The sequence below is a fragment of the Schistocerca cancellata genome, chromosome 7 (assembly GCF_023864275.1).
Source record: "Schistocerca cancellata isolate TAMUIC-IGC-003103 chromosome 7, iqSchCanc2.1, whole genome shotgun sequence".
Lineage (NCBI taxonomy): Eukaryota > Metazoa > Arthropoda > Insecta > Orthoptera > Acrididae > Schistocerca > Schistocerca cancellata.
The window spans coordinates 606757732-606781640 of NC_064632.1; the positions used below are offsets into that span (position 1 = coordinate 606757732).

A 23909-nucleotide genomic window follows, 5' to 3' on the forward strand; every position below is an offset into this window, starting at 1 on the left:
CTCGATGAATTGAAATTCTTCAAGGAGATGGTTTAGTAGGCCTGGAGAATGGGCAGGAGCATTGTCCGTAACAAGCGAGACGTGGAGTGGCAGATTCATCTCGAGCAAATATTTTTTCACTGAAAGACCGAACACCCCATTGATCGAATCACAAAAAACGTAAACAAGCAGTGGTTTAATTTTCAAATCACCGCTAGCATTGGCATAGAATAGCATTGTGAGATGGTCTTTCAGTGGCTTGTGATCAGGCAATGCATTCTCCTTTACTATTATAAAGGTATGCTTCAGCATAATTTTCCAGAATAGACCCATCTCGTGACCGTTAAAAACCTATTGTGGTAGATAACCCTCAGACTCTATGAGCGTCTTGAAATTGCTGACGACATTCGCTGCTGCCTTGATGTCGGACCTGCCTGCTCTGCTGTGGACGCCAGTTCTTCTCTTAGACTTGCGGAACCACTCGTGGCTTCCCTTAAACACTTCTTCGGCTCGTTGTGATCCTGGTATCTTCTTAATGAGATTGGCAGAAATCATTCTCGCCATCTCACAAATGATGTTCTCGTTAATAGTGTCTCCTTGCAATTGCTTTTTATTTATCCATGTAAGGAGCAACCTTTTGACATCATCCAGAATACGAAACCGTTGTTTAGATCCTCTTTTCACTCCCTTTGAAGTATCTATTTCTTTACTCTCGTCAGTGTTCTCAAAGATTGCAAGTAATTGATGTGTAGTATATGCATGCTAAATGAGCAACACTCGCACCACGTTCACATTTTTCAATGATTTTACATTTCATTTCTTAGGTCATTTTCTTTCTCTTACGGTTGTCTTCTTGCGGCTTTATCTTTGGGGACATTTCTATGAAGGTCATTAAAATTTGCATACAAAAAACAATGTGTGAACACAAGTTTAGAAAAATGCACGATCACAAGCTGGACTAAGGTGGTAGCAGAAAGAGCGCTAAACCCAGACTGCAGTATGTACTAAAGACATTGTTCGTATGCCACTGCTGACAATGAAAGGTGTTCATATTGTTGGATGTTTCCCCTGCAGCACACAAATAGTTAGCGACGTCAAACTAAATCATTGTCACTTGTTATGTGAAACATCACTTGTTAAGTGAGGCATTGTGTACAATTTGTTTTGCTCGTTATTTGAATTAAGCATTATGGAAGGTGCTCGTTAAGTGAGGTTCACTGTACTTCTAGTTTTCTGTTGAGTGTAGATGGATATTACTTGCTCTTGTGTCTTGTCTGCTTGTTAAGGACATGTGGATAAGAACAAGATCTTTATTTTGAGTCTTGGACAAATAGGCAGTGGCTACAAGAAAATTATTTTTATACTTATTCTCTATGGTTGCATACATGTCAATGTACCAGAAAGCATTGTGTTTTAATGCCCACAAATTACATTAAGGAGTAAATTTAAAGGGGAAAAATGTGTTTGAGAGGCCTCAATACTATGTTGAGTGACACATTTCACACAATAGACTATTTTTATAAGTTGTTCTTGATGAATACTTTACTTGCTTCAGCTAGACAATGGAGAATGAATTCCATCAGATACTGTAGAATGAAATATGAGAAACAAGCTATGAAAAGCTCATTTTCTTAGTCAGCAAGTGTCTAGTGAACAACATATACATAAATATGTTCTTTGAAATGTGACTTAATATGCTATGCATATGGTGTTCGGTTTAAAGTTATTTGCCTGTTCCACAGCCGCGATTGCAACCTCTCGCTTTAATGTAGAATGAATGAGTTTTACAGAACCTTTGTATATAAACAGTGGAAAGTCCAGGATGGAATAACAGCTGCAGTATGGAAAGGATAGACTAATACTCACCTTGTAGAGGAGGCATTGAGTCACAAACAGGCACAACCATAAAGAAATTCCTTCCTCAGAAGTAGAAAAACACACACACACACACACACACACACACACACAAACCATATTATTACACATTTACCAACGCACAACTGAACTCACTTTTCAATTTAACATAGATCGTGGACTACAGTACTGGTCAGCATGTCGTCACATTCGAGACCTGATATTCACATTCATTGGCTTTCCCAATTCACATCCAGACTGTTACCTTCCATCCTAAACTAGAGTGTGTGGTACGCAACCGATCAATCTGTCACCACAATTTGTAGCGGTGCACCCATGCAACCTGCCTCCACATCATATGTATCTGGCTCCAGCAGCAGCTGGGCGAAGCGGTTATGCCATCGTTGCCTGCAGCCGTGCTCAGGCCGGCAAATACAAAAACGTTGGGCCCCTGGCAGAGGGGCCTCATCCAATTGCATCCTCTCAGTCGTACACAAATGTTCTCGAGTCGGACCAGCTCCTTGATGGTGTGCATTCAGTTCTCAGTTATAGGACTCTGTACTTGTACACTTAATACTTGTGTTAATGTTTCACTAACCTTGTCATTATTTGGCACGCATTTACCAGCCAACACAATTTTGTGTATGTAGTGGTTGTCAGTAAAGAATGCAGATACAGCAGTTTTCATGAAGAGATAGTTCATTCGGTGTGTGTCTTCTGCGAGCGAAATGGATCAGGCACGAGTTCGATAGATACAGCAGCAGCAGCGACAGCTTGAGCATCAACAGCAGGAGTTAGACTTGTTTCATCAGTTATGTATAAATTCGCTGGGAACAATGCCCCCCCCCCCCCCTCCCCCAGGTCTCTGCTGCATATATGTGAATCTGCCCCCTCTCAGTTCGTCCACTATTCCAAGACGCAAAGATTATCTTAAAAAAATACACATGGTGGTTTTCCATATGGAGGTCCACCACCAGCAGCAGCAGCAGCAGAAGAAACCAGTCCAGTTCTGACAAGGTGTAGCCAGCCACTGTGGGCTAAGTAGGAAGTGTAAATTTGTGTGCACTCACTGCCAACCCTCCTGTGCCGATTCTCTGATTTGGAACATTGTTGTTCATTCTGCTCCAGACAGAGAGGTCCATCAGGAGGCGTTGCATTTAGATCATCCAGAGTGTCACCAGCTGTGTACGAACAGTTTGAGGGTGTCACGGATGTTGCATCTGTGTGCTCGTCGGCACAATGTCAGCGGCATTCCCTGATGCCCACAGTTTGATCTCGAATTTATTTAGGTCACAATCAGCAGTTGCTGTTTTCCACTGCAGTTTCCCGCCGTGCCCCGATTCATTGCGTGTACACTCGTGGCGCTGCTGCCCACATAGACGTGCTGTGTGTGGCCACTTCCTGTAAACGAGGCCCTGTTTGCCTCGGTGTGTCATTCCTACCTGTGCAGCAGGGCTTGGGATGTGGGTCTGAAGTTCACAGAAGGGCACAGTGTTACACCAGTCCACGGCTGACAGCTCAACATCCCCAGCAAGATTTATATTATGCTGTCGATTCAGCAACAACCGTTCCATTTCCAGGTTGACACCGGGTCCTCTGTGCCCCTCGTGACCTGGAAACATATTGTCTGGGTTGACCTCCTCTCTCCTCCGCAAGTCGTGGTTTGGTTGGTTATGGAAACAAGCCCATTCCTGCTGAAGGAGGGTTCACGATCGACGTGGAGTATCAACTTGTCACGAGGACAATCACGCCTTTTGGCAGTAGACAGTGCCACATTAGAGAAAATTTTGGATTTCAAATTCAAGATGTGGTCCATCTCGGTTTCCAACTTCATTCCGTTTCAGGAAATGGATGACCTCTGCCATGAGGTTGGTATCTTGCTGTCCTCGAGTTTGGGGAAGTTAAAGGATTTTAAGGCACACATAACCCGCAAACCGATGGCCGTAACTAAGTTGTCGTGAACAGCCTCTCCTGTTCACCCTGAGATCAGCAGTCGAGGAGGAACGTGACAGGTTCCAGAGCCTGGGTATTGTTGAACCAGTTCCTTCTAGCCAATCGGCTATGCCATTGGTTGTTATTCACAAATCTTCGGGGTCACTTCGTTTGTGTGGAGATTTCAAATCTACCATTAACGGTCAGTCGGTAGTGGTCGCTGACTAGCGAATGTTTTTCAAAAATTGATTCCACAATGGTGTATCTACAGCTCCGTCTGGATTCCCGTCCCGACAGACTATGGTTATCAACACTTGTCCAGGTTGTACCGTTACACGTGCTTGCCGTTTGACTTTCAGAGTGCCTCTGCTATTTTTCGGCAATTCTTAGAACAGTTCATATGCGACCTCCCATGTCGTGCAAACTATCTGGATGATATTCTCATCACAGGGTCCTCATTGCAGGAACCTATTGACAAACTTCTGTATCTTTTCACTAAACTGCAAGAGGCAGGCCTTAAGTGAAACCTGTGGAAGTCCAAGTTGTTTTTCCCCCAGACAGAAGTAGAATATCGAGCTTCCTAAACCACAAAGCCTGAAAGAAATCGAGCTTTTCTAGGAGAAGTCTGTCATTATTCAAAATTCATCCCCAGTATGTCAGACTCATTCATCCCATAAACAGTTTGCAGAAGAAAGGTGTTTCTTTTGTGTTTTCAGTGAACTGTGACAAGGCATTTGTCCACATCAAGTCCTTGCTAATTAATGTCTTCTCCATGTCTTGCTACCTTTGCACCCAGTAAACAGCTGGTTTTTGTCACAGACATATCCCAGTATGGACTTTGGGCAGTTTTGTCTCACAGGGAAGCTGATGGATTTGAGCAACCTCTGGCATATGCTTCAAAGATGTTGACCACAGCTCATTGCGGTTATTCACAAGTACAAAAGGAAGTGTTGGTGATTTACTACACAGTCTACAAGTTCCACTTTTCCGTTATGGAAACAAATTCCATCTCATCACTAACCACCGCTTGTGGCACCTTACGGCCACACTCTTTTGTGGTAAGGATTCATATGAAGTCTGTATTATTACCACACTGTTTGTATGGTCCTGGATTCTTGTTCTTCTCCACCATAACCACTGAATCATAAACTGCACGAAAATATTAGTGAGGCAAGGCATTTTGTCTACTGGCTCGGCATTGCTTGAAAAGCTTATCTGCAGATGCAAAGCATGACATCCACATCAATTTTGCAGGTCCTTCCTGTAATTCTGTGTTGTTAGTAGTAGTCGATGCGCTGTCAAACTATCCATATGACATGCCCTCCACAGGAGATGCTACTGTGCGGATTCTTATGCAGATTTTTGTGATCGAAAAATTGCCACAGGCAGTCTTCTCTGATAATGGCCCACAAATTGCTTTGGCGCTCTTCCAAAATTTCTGCATCCAGAATGGTATTACTCACCTCCCATCTGCACCATTTCACCTCCAATTGAATTGTGAGGCACAGTATATGGTTTCATTCATTTAAGACACCATTGGCAAACTACTTGGTGGACTTGTCTGCTGATAAAGCATTGCCTCTGTTCCTAAGCACCTACAGGACCACCCCTCTGTACAACTATAGCTCAGCAGAGGTTCCACATAGCCAACAAATCCAGATACTGTTCCATCCTATGCCACGGCCTGTGGCGCGGCTGTGCCCTTCACAATATGCCGTGGGCGATCCCATCTGGGTGTGTGTACTAGTCAGTGACTGGGGTGGGCACCGGCTACGATTTGGGAGATGCCGAGTCGCTGAATGTTCACTGTGGACACCGGCTGGGCGTCACTATCCTGGCATCAGAGTCAACTACACCATTGGTGGGGCAACAATCCACCACAGCCGCAGTGGATGCCGTCGGAGGGTGGTCCTGCAGGTGCCGCGTCCTACTGAACTGTGGAGACTCCTTCCTTGCATGTGCCAGTAGCCGATGGTGATGTCGAGATGGAACTGCTGCCCCGCACCCTCTACCGTTGTCTGACGGTGGCTGTCCGAATGCCACCCACTCTTCAGAGCACCAGACAGACATTCTCTTATCGTTGCTACCTCCTTCTCTTGTTGCTACGTGGTCCACAGACTCCCTCACATGTGGGGTCATCACTACAGCTGTCGCACCAACATCTGGGACACTCCTGCCCACTCACCCCGCGGGCTGGAGGCAGCTGATAGCCAATCTCTGTGATGGCAATGCCTCTTCAGATGTGTAGGGGCCAATGGAAATCAATGATGTCGCAGTGCAGCTGCCAGTGTGCCACTGCCATCACTGCTGTCGTCATCGTTGGGTAACCTGGGCAGATCTTGTCTTTCTTGGCCGTCCGACCTTCTTCCCTTTTTCGTGCACTGATGCCTGCAGCACTGGCTCCACAGAAGAGGCAGTGGACCCACACCAACTGCCACCACAGTGTTTGTACCCAGCTGGGCAAAGCAGGTGCACCACTGCTGCCTGCAACCAGTGCTCCTGCCAGGAAATACACAAACATTGGGCCATTGCCAGTGGGGCCTCATCCACTTGTGTCTTCTCTGCAGTAAGCTAATGTTCTCCAGTCAGACCAGATCTGTGCCTGTGTACGTTGAGTTGTCAGTGATAGGAGTCTGTACTCGTATAGTTAATAGTTATGTTAATATTACTCTGACCTTGTCATTTTAGGCAAGCAGTTTTCAGCTGACGTAGTTTTGTATATGTAGTGGTTATCAGTATCATTCTGCCAATTTTCTGTTTTCTGGATCACATCATTATTATGTTATGGGATGAAGACAATATTTGGTATTCGTAGGTTCAGTTGACATGAAGGAATTACCAAGCAGATACAATTTGAGTCTGTACTTGAAGCTAATTTTACCATCTGTTAAAAATTATTTATGTCACTGGGTAAGTGGTCAAAAATTTTTGTGGCTGAGTGTCTCACTTATTTCTGTGCTACACTAAGACTACATGAAGGATAGTGCAAGCCACTTCTCCACTCAGTGAAAGTTACTTCAAGTTTGATTTGTTATTTGCATTGTCTGCACCAGGATGAGCTCACTAATGCGCGCCTACTCACATCTGAGTGTTAGGTGCCTGTATAGGAAGGTGGTGATGGAGCTACACACTTGTGCAACCATGTGGTGTACAAACGGCTACCATCTTCCAACAGTGGTTGCCAGGTGAATGCCCTCCCTGCGGTTCCGGGGGTTAGACTAGACCCGAGGTATTCCTGCCTGTCGTAAGAGGTGACTAAAAGGAGTCTCACATGTTTCGGCCTTTGTGATGGTCCCCCGTTGGGTTTGAACACCATTTTTCAAAATTTTCCCGAAGAGCGAGCCAATTGGGGAAGGGCGACTTACATGGTGCATCGTGTCCCTCATGTGCTGAGACCTTTTGCATCCTTCGTTGATATGTTGATATGGATCTGAACTTCTGCTCATTCTCTAACTGTTGGGTGAGGTCACCCTCCTGGGTGCGTTTTCTACGCTGATTATGAGAATGGACTTATTTGCGCAGTTGCACCTGATATCCAGCACAGTAGCCAGTCCGTTGTGGTGGGGCCGCCATGTACCCTGTTGGTTGTAGCCGCCTGACTGCACAAGGATCGCTCTGCTGATGCCTGCACCGTTAACTCCCACGTATGCCAAGGGGTAGATGCCCATCCCCCTGGGGCATCGGGGCCACCGGCAGTGGCCATCCTGCCAGATGGCCTTTGCTGCCACTAGGTGGCGACCGTGGAGAGGGCCCCTGGTTGGAGTGGGTGCAATCAGGGTGGATGACACGCGGTGGAGTGAAGTACATAATCTCTTGCTGGTGGTCAAACACTGGCAGTCTCGTAAGTGTTCACGGGCTCAATTCAGTGCACAGAAGTATGTCCCCAAATCGCTCCCCTCTCTGGCCACACCATGGGAGGAATGTCAGGCTAAGGATGGCAGCAGCTCTTTTTCACCCCGGTACCTCGTATTTCGAGAGCTGACGGGGAATCATTAGTGACAATGAAGCCTCAGTTTTTTGTAGACCATTTAGAGGACAAGTTTGGGGTGGTGGAGGGCTTGTCCAAAATGATATCTGGGTCAGTCTCGATCAAAACAGCATCCTCTGCCCAGTCATGAGTATTACTTGCTTGTGACAAGCTGGGGAGTTTTTCTATAACCATCACACCCCATAAGAGCTTAAATATAGTCCAGGGTATCATATTTCACAGGGACCTTCTTTTGCAGTCCGACGATGAGCTGCGTGCCAATTTAGAATGGCGAGTTGTACATTTCGTTCAGCATGTCCACCTGGGTCCGAGGGATAATAAAGTTGCCACCAGTGCCTTCATCTTGGCCTTCAAAGGTGATACATTACCCGAGGAGGTAAAGGTGATGGTCTACCGCTGTGATGTGAAACCCTATATCCCTCCCCCAATGCGGTGCTTTAAATGTTTGAAGTTCGGTCATCTTCCTGCTGTACTTCCAGTGTCACATGTCGAGATGGCGGACGCCCGTCACGTCCCAATACTCCATGTGCCCTGCCTCCCATCTGTGTCAACTGTGGAGAGCACCATTCGCCTTGCTTGCCAGACTGCAGGATTCTCCAGAAAAAAAGGAAAATCGTGGAGTACAAGACCCTGGACCGACTGACCTACACTGAGGCTAAGAGGAAATTTTAATGCCTACATCGTGTACAAGCTCTGCCAACCTCAGTCACCTCTCAGAGCCGAAAGATAACACCTGCCCCCTTGATGGTGGGAGGCACTTTCCTCCCTGTTGCTCCTGCACCACCTACTTCAGGAACAACACCCCCCTGCTCCCCAAACCATCAGGGACGTCCATCCCCACTTCCCAGTTCTAAGTAGGAGAAGCATACAACTTCTTCGGCTGCTCTCGCTAGGAAGGTGACCCTCGAGTCACTCCCTTCCCAGGTTTCTGCTAGTGGGAAGGATAACACCCGCCAGTGGCTGAAGAGCCCCAACTGGTTGCAGGGCTTCACGATCATCCCCAGTCCTGGAGATTGAATCAGTGAAGTTCTCCCAGCCAGGGAAACCCGAGGAACTTTGAGAGGAATCCAAAAAGAAGGTCCCCAAAACCGAGGGAATTGCGGTGGCACTCACACCACTGGTACCTCTGAGCTCTGCGGCTGAGGTGGAGATTCTGGCGTTCGCTGAGGACCTAGATCTTGCCGGACCCTCAGACAAAATGTATATAGACTGCTCAGGCAAAAAGTCTGTGGCAGCAGGTGACCCTGAGATGTAAACTGACTCATTGAATGTTCCGTGCCTTCCCAGTCTCACGATGACATGTTCCTCCAGTGGAATTGTGGTGGTTTTTCCCACCGCCTGGCTGAGCTGTGGCAGTTGTTAAGCTTTACACCTGCTTTCTGCATTGCCCTCCAGGAAACCTGGTTCCCGGCAATGCGGACCGCTGCCCTCTGCGGCTATAAGGGATTCTGTAGGAACCTGACTGTAAAAGTGTGTCAGGTGGAGTTTGCGTTTATGTCCTAAATTCAGTCTGTAGTGAACCTGTGTCCCTTCAAAACCCTCTTGAAGCTGTAGCTGTCAGAATAAGGATAGTGCAGGAAATAACTATCTGTCATGTGTATCCTCCAGATGGAGTAGTGTCCCTGAATGTATTAATTGCACTGATTGATCAACTCCCTAAACCTTTCCTAATTTTGGGAGATTTTACCGCCCATAACCTCCACGTGACCCGTGTTTACAGTTACTGATTTTTGTTTTCCTTTTCGTTTACTACTCTCACGTCAAATGAAACAAGACGGATCTCTGTGGCTGGGAGCTATCAAGTGAATTAAAATACATTCACATAATTACAGAAGCCTAAAATATGTTACTAGTTTCAGATTTTATTTTAGTTCCACCTTTCTGACAGTCAAGCATTAATCGCCTTGCAGAACAGTAAAGTTATTTTTGTCGGTTTGCTAAAGAAATTTGGCCTTTATTAAGCTTTCCTGCTGAGGCAGTCATTTTACTTGAAACGAAGTGTTTAATTCCACACTATTGGCTAGTTTCAACCGTTCGCTGCATTTCAAATGCACGTTTTCAGCTTCTAGCACGTATGGCATTATGCCATAATGAAGACCCAAACATGAGCTAATGCAGTACCGGTACTCCAAGAAAATTCACGTCCCGAAAACCACACCGAAAAGCTTAATATCAGGTCGAGGCCTACGTCGTTGGGAATCTGGACATACAATTGTGTGTTTTAAGGCGAACTATGCATTTTAGTATGGTTCACGAAATTCCAACACTCTTGGAGTATCCTCTGATGTCTTGTTTCTTTTATGACATAATGTAAGATCTTTTAATGTTTTAGCGTACGAACATACATACGTAGCTGCGCAAGTGCGGTGACGCCTCTTATCTGGCACTCTCTGGCAACTGCTGAAATGAATCTATTTCTAACAGGATGCGGGAAAATATTGCGAATTGTTGTTCAAAAATTGCTATTTTCAAAGTTAATATCCTTTTACGCAAGATGAACTATGTGCGAGAATGTACGATGAATTTTTTAAATCGCAGAGCGTTTACTCTCTCTTAAAAATCAACTCTTTGATGACGAGCCATTTAGAAGAATTTCGAGGCCAGAAGACATCTACGTCGGTATTAAAAATTTTACTGGCGTATTTGTGTGATGTATCTTAAAGTGTAACATCCGCTAAACAGATCAACATTAGGCCTATTTGTGAAAGCTTAGCTTCTCTTGTAGCTTATTAATCTTAGAGACAAATAATATACGCGAAAGCTTTGCCTTTCTTGTAGCAACACTATGTATATTAATTTAAACCATTGACTTTTCCTGGTGGTGGAATTTGAATTTATACTTTCGTAATATGAAAACATGCAGCGTACATGTTGCTGCACATCAAAGATCTTTACAAAACGTGTTTTTCCCACGAGTTTCGTTTTCTAAAGTGCCGGGAAATTCTACGCTGCTGTATAAAACCGTATCCATTCAAAGGATGAGTTTTACAGTTCCGAGGGCAAGTATACTGTCACTTAACACGGAAAAAGTGTATTTTCACCCGGGAGAAAATTTATTTTTAACCGGGAGATCCGGGAATTTTTTTTCCTTCTCCACGTATACACCCTGAAACCCGCTTGATGTGGATAGCTGTCGGCCCATCAGTCTCACCAATGTTCTGTTAGCTGCTGGAACGTACAGTATGTCTGGGGTTGGGTTGGGTGCTGGAGTCGTGTGGCCTACTGGCTCCATGTTAGGGCGGCTTCCGCCAGGGTCACTTTACCACTGATAATCTTGTGCCCTAGAGTCTGCAATCTGGACAGCCTTTTACAGACACCAACACCTGGTTGCCGTTTTTTATTTTTATTATTATTCTTTCTTTCTTTTCTCAGACGTTATGTCTGGTCAAAAATGGAAAGTGACGCGGACCTTGATCAAGCGTGACTTCCTTTTAACTGTACGGTATATGTTATATTGCATTGAGGAACTTTCGGGTAATTGTATTATTATTATTATTTACGAAAAGTGTATGACACTACCTGGCCACATCATATCCTTGCCACATTATACGAGTGGGGTCTCCGAGGCCCAATCCTGATTTTTATCCAGAATTTCCTGTCGCTTCGTACTTTCCATGTCCAAGGTGGTGCCTCCCATAGTCCTCCCCCCCCCCCCTCCCCCCCAATATCCAGGAGAATGGGGTCCCGCAGGGCTTTGTATTTAGTGTGTCTCTATTTTTAGTGGCCATTAATGGTCTAGCAACAGCTGTAGGGCTGTCCGTCTCACCTTCTCTGTATGCAGACGACTTCTGCATTTCGTACAGCTCCACCAGTACTGGTGTTGCTGAGCGGTGCCTACAGGGATCCATCCACAAGGCGTAGTCATGGGCTCTAGCCCACGGTTTCATGTTTTGGGCCACAAAGTCACGTGTTATGCACTTCTGTCGGTGTCGTACCATTCGTCCAGAACGAGAACTTCACCTTAATGACGATCCACTCACTGTAGTAGAGATATATCGATTCTTAAGACTGGTTTTCGATGCCCGATTGACTTGGCTTCCTCACCTTTGGCAGCTTAAATGGAAGTGCTGGCAGCACCTCGTGACGCTCCGCTGCTGAGCAACACCAGCTGGGGTGCAGGTCGCTCTATGCTGCTGCAGCTGTACAGAGCCCTTGTTCAATCCTGCATTCACTACGGGAGTCTGATTTATGGTTCGGTGGCACCTTCAGCGTTGCATTTACTCGATCCAGTGGACCACTGTGGCGTTCGCCTAGTGACAGGAGCTTTTAGGACGAGTCCGGTGACCACCGTCCTTGTAGAAGCCAGAGTGCCTCTATCGCAGGTTAGGCGTGCACAACTGCTGGCCAGTTACGTAGCACTCGTTCATAGTTCTCCTGCGCATCCGAATCACAGTCTCCTTTTCCCACCCACGTCGGTTCATCTCCCACATCGGCAGCCCAGGTCAGGGCTTCCATTTGCAGTTCGTGTCTGATCCCTTCTTTCTGAACTGGAGTCCTTGCCTTTACCTCCTATACTTCAGGTCCATTCACGTACATTTCCGTGGTGTACACTTAGGCCGCAGCTTCGCCTGGACCTTTCGGTTAACCCCGCGGCTCTCCACTGCCATTTCCTCTCGATTCTTGACAAGTACCGAGGCAACGAAGTGGTTTACACCGATGGCTCGATGGCTGATATTCGTGCCGGCTTCACGTATGTCCACGGAGGACATATCGAACAGCATTCCTTGCCCGATGGCTGTAGTGTTTTCACTGCAGAGCTGGTGGCTGTATCTGGTGCTTTTGAGCACATCCATTCGTGCCACGGGAAGGCATTTCTTCTGTGTACTGACTCCTCGAACGGCCTACGAGCTCTCGACCAGTGCTACCCTAGTCGTCCTTTGACAGCGACCGTCCAGGAGTCCGTCTATTCCCTGGAACGGTCCGGTCGTTCAGTAGTGTTTGTCTGGATCCCGGGCCACGTCGGAATCTCGGGCAACAAACTTGCCGACAGGTTGGCCGAACGGGCTATGCGGAAACTGCTTGTGGAGATCGGCTTCTCTGCAACCGAGCTGCGTTCAGGTTTTGTGGCTTTGGGAGATGAAATGACATACCCTCATCACGCACAACAAACTGCCTGCCATTAAGCAGACTACGAATGAGTGGCAGTCCTGCATGCGGGCCTCTCGCAGGGACTCTTTGGTTCTCTGCCTGCTCCGCATTGGCCACGCTCGGGTGACACACGGCCACCTCCTGCACCGTGATGACCCACCCCTGTGTCGGTGTGGCACTCGGCTGACAGTGGCCCGTATCTTGGTGAGCTGTCCTTCTTTGGCTGCCCTGCGGTGGAGTCTTCAGGTACCAGACTCGTTGCCATAAATTTTAGCTGACAATGTCTCATCAGCTAATTTAGTTTTACGTTTTATACGCGACAGTGGGTTTTATCATTCTATATCAATTTTAGTGCATGTCCTTTGTCCCTTTGTGTTCTCCACTCTAATGCTTTTAGGGTGGATGTTTTAATGTGCCACAGAGTGGCTGGCTTTTCCTTTTTATTCTCGTGGTCGGCCAGCCACGGTCATCTGCTCTCTTGTTTTTACCCCCTTCTGCCTGTTTCTTGCTTCTCTCTATGGTTTTCTTTTCCTGTTTTTGTCCGTAGTAGTGTCGGTTGTCCTTCTGTCATTCTTCTGGTTCTTCCTTTCTCTCGGTATTGTGCTGTATGTCTCCTTTCTTTTCTTTTTTCCGTTGCGTAATTATTTTACTGAGAACGAGGGACCGATGACCTCGCAGTTTGGTCCCTTCCACCCCCTCTTTTAAACTGACCGACCAGGTGAATACCTTCATTACAAGAAAATCTGCTGATAGCACGTGAGTTGTGACACTTAATAGTCTCCGTAATAGCTTGGTTCACAATGAACTGAATACATGTTGCTTCATTGGAGAGACAAAAATTTGAAAATTAAACTGAGAAATTAAATGAAGTATTTTCAGTTTAATTGAATAAGTCGTCAGTTAAATTTGTGTGTAATTTTTTATAGTTCAATTTAATTAAATGCCAGTTTTTCTGTACAGCATTTAGATTTTAAGTAATCATGTGAAAGAAGATTAAAGAAAATATTAGTCCACCTCTTTTGCCTCAAGTTGAGAAGTTGTGGAGATCTCAGATTCTTCCTTCTGGTATAATGAAACAATATCTTAAAGTCTCACAAATTGAATTCTTGTGCTTAACTGACATTCTTATATCTTCCTGAACATGTTAACATCATCTTCCACTTTTCTCATGGTCATATTTCTCTGTGTAAAATTGCTATCAAAATTAGCAGAAGAGAAAAACTGCGCCATATATATAAGTATGAGACATTCCAGTAATAACTACGGCAGTCTACAAACTTGAACTCGACCACTGGCCGAGTCAGCTGTGCATCGAGGCATCGCGATCCCACAGTGCTCGCACTGATACTTTTCTCCAATATCTTTTAAGCTGTCCGAGATTCAATAATTAAGGAGTGTATATGGTAAACACTCCAAGACAACATCCATACCTCAGCACTAGTTGATAGAATAAAGGTAGAAATACATTCCGTATCAAACAATGTACACAAGCAAGCACACTTCATGCGCACATGACCACCATCACCAGCAGCCCGGACTGGAATGGCGCTTCAGTACGACCTGCCGGTGATGGTGGTCACGTGTGCTTGTGTGAATGAATGTGTTTTCTTTTCTGAAGGAGGCTGTGGTCAAAAGCTAAATGTGTAAAAGTCTTTCCGTTGTGCCTGTCTGCAACTCAATGTGTCACCTTTACGTTTAGTAGCAATCTATCTTTTTCCTCGTGTTGTTTACATTGGATGTCAGTTGTCTTAGCACAGCAGTGAGAAGCCAATACTGCAACCTGTTGCCACTCCACAGTTGTTAAGTTGTTTGTGACATTAATTAAATATGTTTATGGTGCCTTCAATGTTGTTTCAGTGCCCAGGAAAGAGAGTGCATCCGTAAGAAATCCATGCTTGTGCTGAAACGGTGTCAAAGTGGGACTAGTGAACTCTTCTCTATTCACAAGGTAATTAAAACTATTTAAACGGTTTACCATTACACATTTGTTGTAGATATTGGTATGGAATGATTGGTGGAATATCTAATTGCCAATAAAAACTTTTATGGAACTTATATTTACATTAAAATTTGACACAAGGAATAAAGTGTGAAGTAATTATTATTTCTACTTTTGCAGGTATATTGTTTCTATGGGGAACATTTCCTTTATTATCATAGAAGATATTAATGTGACAGAACAAACTCTACAGTCTATTTATTACTTCAGGTCGTTATAGAAAAGGAGCAGATAATGGGAGGCTGGAAACTTGAAGCTGCAAAAATGGCAATATATCTTTCATTTCCTGTTGCTATGTTTCATTTTTTTAATCAGCCAGAATACTTTGAAGAGTGGGTTATTAAGACAAGAAGAGAATTGTATCCCCCTGAGAGTGCACAGCATAGAAAACAAATCCAAGAGTTTGCGGAACAGCTGCAACGCAAGAGAGACGTAGAAATGCTGAAAGCTCTGGAGCAAGCTGAGAAAAAGTGAATTGCTGTTGTGCCTAATGCATTTTATTTGTAAATATGTAGTAGTTATGTCTGTGTAAATAAACCACTTTCTCTGAGTAAAAAGATATGCTTTAATTTGGGAACTAGTAATTGGACACTATTTTTAATCAGTCTGACACTAAAACAGAGGAGACTAGAAGGTTACATTGGAAAATATGACCACATTAAATTTTGGGAACTTTTTATGTCCGCAGTCATCCTCTGTAAGCTGGTGTGATTTCAATTAATTATCAGTATGCATAAGTATAATGGTCATTTAGAAAATTTAAAAAAAAAAATTGTCATCTGGAAATATTTGTTAACAGATTACAGAAATGAGACGCTATATTTGGCACATATTCTATTCACTCATCCCCATAATCATTTAAATATCATTTCATTGGTCTCAATTAAACATCAGTTTATTTAGCCCTCTGTGTATCTTGTGACTGTTTGTAGAGTCAACAAGCAGTCCATGGCGGTATCTTGAATATCATCATCCACAAAACCTGTACACTGATCACGTGGTTCATTAATCATTCAGGATTAATTCTGCTCAATTAGATGACCCATCCTAACTTTCATGGCATAACAGACAGTAGCCCCAATCTGTAACAGATGTTTTTTGCTCATTCTTAAATATTCTGCTTCACTATCGAACACTGGCTGCATTTGTAGAAGTTTGACAGTGGATGGCAACAAGCCTGCAGTGATTATTACAGGCCCAAACATTATTTGTCTATGAAAACCATTTGTGCATCACAAGTCTGAAAGTGTTACGCTCAGTGCAGTCACTGAGTCAGTAGTAGGTTTATGTGCAAACTTTAATTTTCGAACGTTCCTCGGATTTATCATATTTTCTGCTTCCTCAGCTCAGACTATTATATCAGTTGCATACCTCAGTGGTCTGAACTACTTTGAAGTGGTAGTAAAAGCAGCCATGTGATTCAGTAGCTGTTTCCCTCTTTGTATAATTGCATTGAAGTAGACTGAAAATAGTTTCTTCTCCATCACAGAAATATAAATTGCTGTGTGTTTCTTGCTAAATATGAAGTATACAATTGTGTATCTTACTTCTTTTGTTGGGAACTGTATAATGGCAAATCAAAACTAATACATTTTGTTACGTTGGCCCAGTGAAGGCACAACCTACCAGTTAAGCTGTAATTAAAATGCTGCCAATTTTCACACACTCAAATCAACACCAGAGTTGGGTTTCATGTTAAGTCTGAGAGAAAATACAAATGGCAACTAAAGAACAAACTGTTCAGTATTTTATGAATGCGTGGTGTCCGTTCCTTTAGACATGTCCGAAAGAATAGACACCAAGAAAATCCACAGCTGTGAAACATTATATGAAAATTGAAGAGGAACGCTGCGTCAGCTGCAGCGGGACAGTATGCGGAATCAGTGGTGACAAGTGAAAATGTGTACTGAACCCGGATCCAAATGCAGGATCTACTGTTTGCGAGGCAGGTGCGTTAACCAATACACCATCCAGGACATGGCATTATTGCAACTGCACTGACTATCTCAGCACACCTCACGGCCAATCCACATTCCCACTGAGCACCACCTATTCACAATTCCTGTCCACTGACACCTGTTCACTACTCTTGAGATTCCGACAGAAGATCGTTCACGCAGGAGAATCGTACAAATATATTGTCATTTCACCTTCGGACAAACACTCGTATGGATGACATAGCAATAAGGATATCTGGCATAGACAAACAACTGAAAGGTTTGAAAGCAAATAAAAATCACCAGGTCCAGATGGAATCCCAATTTGATTTTATAAAGAGTACTCTATGACACTGGCTCCTTACCTAGCTTCATTTGTCTTGAATCTCTTACCCTGCATAAAGTCCCAAGCAACTAGGAAAAAGCACAGGTGGCTCCAGTAAGAACATAAGAAGGGTAAAAAAACGGAATTGCAAAATTACAGACCAATATTTCTAACTTTGGTTTGCTGCAAAATCCGTTAATGTATTCTCAGTTCGAATATAATAAACTTTCTTCAGACTGAGAAGCTTATGTCCACAAATCAGCACGGTTTTAAAAGCATTGCTCGTGCGAAACACAGATTGCCCCTTTCGCACATAATATATTGAGAACTATGGATGAAGGGCAACAGGCAGATTCCATATTTCTAGATTTCCAGAAGGCATTTGACAAGGTGCCCCATTGCAGGCTGTTAACGAAAGTACGAGCATATGGAATAAGTTCACAGAAATGTGAGAGGTGCAAAGACTTCTTAAGTAATAGAACCCGGTATGTTGTACTTGGCAAGTGTTCATCAGAGACAAAGGCTTTGTCGGGAGTACCACAAGGATGTGTCATAGGACTGCCGTTGTTCTCTATACACATAAATGATTTGGTGGACAGGGTGGGCAGCAATCTGCAGTTGTTTGCTGATGATGGTGTGGTGTATGGTAAGGTGTCGAAGTTGAGTGACTGTAGGAACATATAAGATGACTTAGACAAAATGTACAGTTGGTGTTATGAATGGTTAAATGTGGAAAAATGTAATTTAATGCGAGTGAGTAGGATGATCAAACCTGTAATGATCGGATAGAGTATTACTAGTGTCCTGCTTGACAGTAAAGTCATTTAAATATCCGGGTGTAATGTTGCAAAGTGATATAAAGTGGAACGAGCATGTGAGAACTGTGGTAAAGAAGGCGAATGGTCAACTTCAGTTTATTGGGAGAATTTTAGGAAAGAATGGTTCACCTGTAAAGCAGGCAGCATATAGGACCTGTTCTTGAGTACTGCTCGAGTGTTTGGGATTCATACCAGGTTGGGTTGAAGAAAGACATCAAAGTAATTCAGAGACAGGCTGCTAGATTTCTTACCGGTAGGTTTGAACAACATGTAAGTGTTACGGAGATGCTTCGGGGACTCAAATGGGAATCCCTGGAGAATGTGTGATGTTCTTTTCAAGAAACACTGCTGAAAAAACTTAAGAGAACCTACATTTGTAGCTGACTACTGAACAATTCTTCTGCTGCCAACATACATTGCATGTAAGGACCACTAAGATAAGATACGAGAAAATAGGACTTGTGGAGGAATGTAGACAGTCATTTTTCCCTTGCTCTTTTTGCAAGTGGAACAGGAAAGGAAATGACAAGTAGTGGTACAGGGTATCGTCCGCCATGCACTGTACGATGGCTTGTGGATTATCGATGTAGATGTAGATCTATTAGTGCATCAGCACTGGAGAAGTTGGATCCATTGCCCAGCTAGGTGTATCAATCATATAAATGCATTGTGTCTGTTCTTTCAGACGTATCCCAGATGGCACAGTGGTTAATGCACCTGCCTTCTGAACAGGAGATCCCGGGTTTGACTCCTCGTCCGGTACACATTTTCACTCATTGCCGCTAATTCCAAATAATGTACTAGTGCAGCTAACAGCAGTGATACCCTTCAATTTACATATAACATTGGGGTATTTGTTTGGCTATCCACCAGCTCATAGTGGAGTAGACTACTGCAATAAAGTAGTCACTTTATTTGTAGGGAAGTTTTACCAGAGGTGCCTCTAAAATTTATTTTAGTACAAGCTGTGCACACCATGAAGTGTAATGCTTCTTCTTCTTCTTCTAAGTAGGTATATAAAGCAGGCACAATTTCATGTACAAAATAAATGAAAGACAGTGATTTGTGGTATGCATTAAATATAGTGTAAAATGTGTATTCAAATATTTTGGGATATACAGTGTTTTCGGTTTTTCCATTTTCTGTAAAAATAAACAAACTTGTTGACTGTTGTACTTGTGAGCATAACGGACCATGTGAATAGTACTGATTTTTCAGATTTAATCTACACACTTGAAAATTTTTTGCCAACAGTTTTGCCCAAATATGCAAATGTGTTATATATATTTCACAAACATATGTATTTCACATAAATTTAACATATTTCACAGATATTTGCACATGTATTTAATTTGTACCTCTATTGAATTTTGCCCTACTATTTAATTTGAATTCTGAGGAAACTTGTAATTCCACCAGTAATCAATCATTAGTTCAAGGAAAAGGACTTTTGCTGGCAACTGTCTAATTTTCTGCTGTTCTACACCAAGCACCTCTAGACAGGACATTAAATGTATCTGTGGTATTGAGCCATCTGGTATGATCTTTGGTTCCAAAACACACTGGCAAAATTATTGATTTGCTGCAGTTTTCGTTCCCGTGATGTGGTTGATGTGCTGAATGACACAATGCTGCTTCATACGTTTGAAGTATTCCAGTAAACTAACTGCAGGAAAGAAATACCAACAGGTCATTTTTGGACATTTCTGTGTTTCACCACTTCCCATTGTCACCTGCCACCCCTCCCCATCTTTTGTGTTAGTAGGATTGCCTTACTCCCGCAGTATTTTTATACATGTTTATAGGAAGTTTGTTTGAAATTGCTCTAGGTGTTCCTCATTTATGCTTTTATGTCATCCCTTTTCACCCACACCATCAGCCACAGTGGTAAGTTGCAGTAAATTTGTCCTGATAACAAGTGATATGTATGCCAATTTTGTCAGAAATTCCGTCAGATATTATGGAGATATGCTGATACGTCATTGTCTGTGCACATTCCAGCACCACTACTGCCAACTCACGGGATAAAATGTCATAATGACTGTCACCAATATGTCTAGTGACCCTGAAAACTATGGATTTGGTACTAGTGTTGGTGGTTATTGAATATTTTTACACGTCACGTTTTCTCACTCCTATGGGTGGTTGAAGTATATTACTCCCATGATATAATTATTCAGATAATGAGCCATGTATAAACAAATTTGATTGAAATTGCTCCCTGTGCACAGCTTTGTCAGCCCTCTTCAAACCCATCCCCATAAGTGGCGGGTTGGTCTTACGCCCACAGAAATCTTCACGGTCATGTGCCCAACTCTTCAAAGTTTCAACGCACTCCTATGAATGGTGTAAGAACCCTAAAGGTGAAGTAACTATCAGCAAACATGTGAATAAAAAATATTGAAGATTTCCTGCACTTCAAACTTCCATTGTTCTTCAAAGCAGTAAAAATGTTACATACGAGATGTGGTCAACAAGTAACTGGAATTTTTGTTTTTCTTAACCAGTCTGTATTCATTGATCAACATCAACTGTGTCCCCTTCAAAGTAATCCCCCTCAAATATAATACACTTGTGCTAGCACTTTTTCCAATCATGGAAGCACTTCTGGAACTCGCTTTTTGTTATGGTGTTCAGCTCCTTCAGCAATTCTGTTTTTAAATCATCAACGGTGGTCAAAACAATATCTTTTCACAGTTCTCTTCAGCCTCGGGAATAGAAAGAAGTTGCTGGGGGCCACATCTGATAAATACAGTGGGTGAGGTAACATTATATTTTTGTTTCTTACGAAAAATCATGAAGAAACATTGAGGTGTGAGGCCGAGCATTGTCGTGATGCAATGTCCAAGTGTGGTTTTGCCACAGTTCTGGTCGTTTTCTTCAGACTGCTTCACATAAATGGTGCATAACTTCCAGGTAGTATTCCTTATTGACTGGGTGACCATAACGCAAAAACTCATGATGCACTATTATTCTATTGTAATTGAAGAAAACAGTGAGAAGAACCTTCATATGTGATTGAACTTGACAAATTTTTTTTGCTCTTGACTCTTCAGGCAGTTTCCAGTGGGACGACTGGCCCTTGGTTTCAATGTCATACCTGTGTATCCATGTTTTGTCACCTGTTATAAACTTTATTAGAAGTTCTGGATCATTGTTGACTATTTATAAAAAGGGAGACATTGATATTGTTGACAATTTTAGATCTATTTCTATGCCATAGGTGTTTGCTAAAGTTATCGAGAAGGATGTATATACAAGGTTACTGGAGCATTTAAATTCACATAATTTGCTGTCAAATGTTCAGTTTGGTTTCAGAAATGGTTTAACAACTGAAAATGCTATATTCTCTTTTCTCTGTGAGGTTTTGGACGGATTAAATAAAAGGTTGCGAACACTAGGTGTTTTCTTTGATTTAACGAAGGCTTTTGACTGTGTTGACCACAAAATATTACTGCAGAAGTTGGACCATTATGGAGTAAGGGGAGTAGCTTACAATTGGTTCACCTCTTACTTTAAGAACAGAAAGCAGAGGGTAATTCTCCGCAATATTGAGAGTGGTAGTGATGTTCAGTCCCAATGGGGCACTGTTAAGTAGGGCGTTCCCCAAGGGTCGGTGCTGGGGCCACTGCTGTTTCTTATTTATATAAATGATATGCCTTCTAGTATTACAGGTGAATCAAAAATATTTCTGCTTGCTGATGACACCAGCTTGATAGTGAAGGATCTTGTGTGTCATATTGAAACAGTAACAAATAATGTAGTTCATGAAATAAGTTCGTGGCTTGTGGAAAATAATTTGATGCTAAATCACAGTAAGGCTCAGTTTTTACAGTTTCTAACTCACAGTTCAACAAGAACCGATATTTTGATCAGACAGAATGGGCATATTATAAGCGAGACGGAACAGTTCAAATTCCTAGGCGTTCGGATAGATAGTAAGCTGTTGTGGAAAGCCCATGTCCAGGATCTTGTTCAGAAGCTAAATGCTGCTTTATTTACCATTAGAACAGTATATGAAATAAGTGACACTTCAACATGAAAAGTAGTCTACTTCGCATATTTTCATACGCTTATGTCGTATGGTATTATTTTTTGGGGTAATTCTTCTGATTCAAAAAGGGTATTTTTGGCTCAAAAACGAGCTGTTCGAGCTATATGTGGTGTAAGTTCGAGAACCTCTTGTCGACCCCTATTCAAAAATCTGGGAATTCTGACATTGCCCTCACAGTATATATTTTCTTTAATGTCGTTTGTTGTTAGCAATATTAGCCTATTCCCAAGAGTTAGCAGCTTTCACTCAGTTAATACTAGGCAGAAATCAAATCTGCATGTAGAATGCACTTCCTTGACTCTTGTGCAGAAAGGAGTGCAGTATTCTGCTGCATCCATTTTCAATAAGCTACCACAAGAACTCAAAAATCTTAGCAGTAGCCCAAACTCTTTTAAGTCTAAACTGAAGAGTTTCCTCATGGCTCACTCCTTCTATTCTGTCGAAGAGCTCCTGGAAGAGCTAAAAAATTAAGCAAATTCCAGTGTTACATTGTTGATATTCTTTATTTAAACTTACGACTTGTCACCTGAATATGTTTTTTTTTATATTTCATTTTATCTGTTTCTAATATCGTGTTATAATTTCATGTATTGACTCGTTCCATGACCATATGGAGACTTCTCCTTAATTTGGTCCCACAGAACAATAAATAAATAAATAAAAAATGTTCAGCAATTCCTGAGCGATGAATATGCAATGTTGTTTTTGGTCAAAATTAAACAATTTGGGAAGAAATTTTTTGCTATGCATTTCATGCCCAAAACATCCAAAAATATTGCTTGGCTTGTGCTAAAGGATATGCTGGCATCATCAGCAACCTCTCTTGTGGTGATACGGCGATTTTTACTACGAACTGACTTTATATCATCGACCTTGTGCTGCTGACCAGACACTTCTTTCTCAACTGACCGTATGGTTTTAATTTTATCCTGTGAATTAGCTATTCTATTTGCATACCACAGACTCTTTGCCTTCCTAATAGCATTTTTAAGCACCTTACAGTACTTTTTGTAATGGGCTACTGTAGCTTTATTGTGACTACTTGTAATATTTTGATATAATTCCTGCTTTGTTCTACATGTTATCCCACCAGTCAGCCACCTGGGCTGCCTTTTACTACTAGTACCCAGTTTAGAGGATTCTAATGGAAAGCAACTCTCAAAGAGCATGAGAAATGTGTTAAGGAAAGCATTATATTTGTCATCTATATTATCAACACTATAAACATCCTGCCACTCTTGTTCCTTGGCGAGGTTTAAAAAACTCTATTGCTGTTGGATTAACTTCCTACATAGTTTGTAATTATATGTGACATTTGTTTGAGTACTAAAGTACTAAAACCTTTTAGTGTTAAACTTGTGCTTCATGGTGTAAAAGGCCATTCACCCTTTTATTAACAGAATGCCCATCTAGTAATGAAGAATGAATAAAAAAATTGTCTATGGCTGTACTACTGTTCCCCTGCATCGTAGTTGGAAAAAAGACAGTCTGCATCAGATCATATGAATTTAGGAGATCTGCCAACTTCCTTTTTCTTGCACCATCACATAAAAAATTAATATTGAGGTCACCAAATGTAATTAATTTCTGGGACTTCCAATAAAGTGAATCGAGAAACCTTTCTAGCTTGAGCAGAAATGCTCTGAAGTCAGTTAGGGGACCTATAAGCAACAACAAGTAGAAGTTTAGTTTAACTAAATTCAACTGCCCCTGCACAACATTCAAATATCTGTTCAGTGCAATGCCATGATACATCTATGGAATCAAATGGAATACTGTTTTTTACGTACATGGCCACTTCCTCACCCTTCGAGGAACTCCTTGAAAAACAGCCAGCTAATCTGTATCCTGGTAAAGGAAGCCTCTGAATTGTCAAATTATTTAAGTGGTGCTCCAATATACCAATAATTTCAGAGTCAACACCTATAAGCAGTT

The 23909-nt window shown here is 42.6% G+C and overlaps 1 protein-coding gene across 3 annotated transcripts in view; it reads left to right on the plus strand.

Moving 5' to 3' along the window:
• LOC126092190 (GDNF-inducible zinc finger protein 1-like) overlaps positions 1–23909 on the plus strand; it is an 85364-nt gene that overhangs the window by 10776 nt on the left and 50679 nt on the right. For 2 of the 3 annotated variants that reach the window (XM_049907670.1, XM_049907671.1), the window contains exon 2: positions 14699–14789. The gene's annotated coding sequence lies outside the window, so the exon portion shown is untranslated. Of the gene's footprint in view, positions 1–14698; positions 14790–14960; positions 15019–23909 lie in introns of those variants that run through there. The other variant, XR_007521310.1, reaches the window with a different exon arrangement.